Source organism: Hippocampus comes, unplaced genomic scaffold (assembly GCF_001891065.2).
Source record: "Hippocampus comes isolate QL1 unplaced genomic scaffold, H_comes_QL1_v1.1 scaffold269, whole genome shotgun sequence".
Classification (NCBI taxonomy): Eukaryota; Metazoa; Chordata; class Actinopteri; order Syngnathiformes; family Syngnathidae; genus Hippocampus; species Hippocampus comes.
In genome coordinates this window covers 485778-487715 of record NW_017805376.1, presented here as the reverse complement: position 1 = coordinate 487715, position 1938 = coordinate 485778, and the positions used below count along the sequence as shown (strand labels likewise).

The following is a 1938-nucleotide window of genomic DNA, read 5'->3' as shown; positions in this document are numbered from 1 at the left end:
CAATAAACTGATGAGATGTCGTAATGTAATGGGGCACCAATTATGAGTAAGAGAGAAAAGTGATGTATAAATATGCTAGTGTGTGTGCTCAAACAGTATGTGTACAAACCCAAAATTGTACACCCCTACTTAAACATATCATATGCATAAGGGGAAATGCGCTTGTCAATATCTAGATTTCTTCCTTAGCCTGTCAAACGAGATATACCAAATAAATGACCCATTACAATATTAATTAATTCATTCAATCATGCACCTTCCGATCCGCTTTATGCTCACAATGTTCGCGGGGGGTGCTGGAGCCCATCCCAGCCATCTTCGGGCCGTAGGTGGGGAACACCCCGAACCGGTCGCCAGCCAATCACAGGGCACACACAGACACGTACAACCATCCAAGCCCATGCTCACACCTAGGGACGATTCAGAGTGTTCAATCAGCCTGCCATGCATGTTAATTGCAATATTAATATCAAGCAAATGAAAACACACAAAGAACGAGAGGTCGGACTAGACAAGTTCATTGTACTTCCTCCTACACCCTCTCAAAACACTATTACCTGTTTATATGCCCAACAAACAAACAGACAAACAAACACCCATCAGGAAGCAGGAATAAAGCAGCAGGGTTAAGTACTGTGCATTTTTCCAGTGTTAAATGGGATCGACACTACTACATAGCCATGCAAAATAAATGCCTAGCAGGCGACAAAAACTTCATGTTAGTGTGCAGCAGCTCATCCATTTGTTTTTTTTTTTCCTAGCACTCCTCCAGCATGCAGAGTTCGCACCATACAATGCTCAAGGCCGCCAAGTGGCTTAATCTACGCCGCAACCGTCTTTGGTCAACACCACCTAGGGTGTGTGATTTTCCAAAAATGCCACTGCTGACCTTAAAATGTGCAGTCAATCTAAGTTAACGAAGCCAATTTCAAATTCTCCACACGTGAACTCGAAACATAAACATTGATTTAAGATGGAAGATCTTGCTCTTGTGACGAACGAAATTAGAAATCCAGCCTGTGTATGCACAAATCAGACATGGCTTAAAATTTTACGTTTTTTTCATGACTCAAACCAACATGAATTTGTATGTTCGACGACAGCTTCAACTCTAGTCATTTCATTTCATAATGAGGGAAGGCATAACACAAACCAAGGATAGCAAATTTGTAACCGAATTTACATAATTTCTTGACACAAGACCATCATTTTTCCCACATCAGGAGCCGTGATGGCTCTTCTCATGTGTCAAGAGAAATGTGCATCTTGTGAACGTAATCTATGAAACAATGTGATATATTCAGAACATTGTGGCAATTCGCAGCGTAACAGAAGTAGTTATAAAACAAATAATAAGGTAATTAAAACCCACAGACATGTAACTGTCACAAATCATCCAAATCAAGGCCTTCATTGTATACTTACACATTCTACCTCCTCCCAAAAAGATAACAACATCCCACATACGTCCACTGACGACCACTTAACACAAACAAAATTTGCGTCTATGACTTACAAACAACTTTCAAAGCATCTCGTGACCTTCCGGCCCTTTTCAACCTAAACACATGATGACCTCCTCTTTCGTAACATCAATGTGTCAAACCTCACCTGCCTGTTCCTTTTTTATTCTCAACATACTCAACTTCCATTTTCACCTTACGTCTCACCATCAACATTTTCACTTGCCTTTCACCCACGAAAAGTATCCAAAACTCTCTGTGTCACCACACCCATACTCAACCATTTTCTGATGAACACATACTTCATGTAGCGCCGGTTGAAATAATGAAGCTGAAGCGGCGTTAGGAATAACAATTAACACAGTTTCAATTGCAAGTAATTACAATTGATGCAGTAAAAACCTCCTACACTGCAAAAGCCAGAATTTTTTTTCATCCGCTTGAACACCTCACCTCATCCAAATATCGAAATACA

At 40.5% G+C, this 1938-nt stretch overlaps 1 long non-coding RNA gene across 1 annotated transcript in view; it reads right to left on the bottom strand.

The window, feature by feature from the left end:
* LOC109517136 (uncharacterized) overlaps positions 1 to 1657 on the bottom strand; it is a 10113-nt gene extending 8456 nt beyond the window's left edge. Inside the window, exons 1-2 of the long non-coding RNA XR_002168489.1 lie at positions 1647 to 1657; positions 1481 to 1482 (exon numbers count right to left, since the gene is read on the bottom strand). This is a non-coding gene — a long non-coding RNA (uncharacterized LOC109517136). The remainder of the gene's footprint in view (positions 1 to 1480; positions 1483 to 1646) is intronic.
* Between the last annotated feature and the right edge of the window lie 281 nt (positions 1658 to 1938).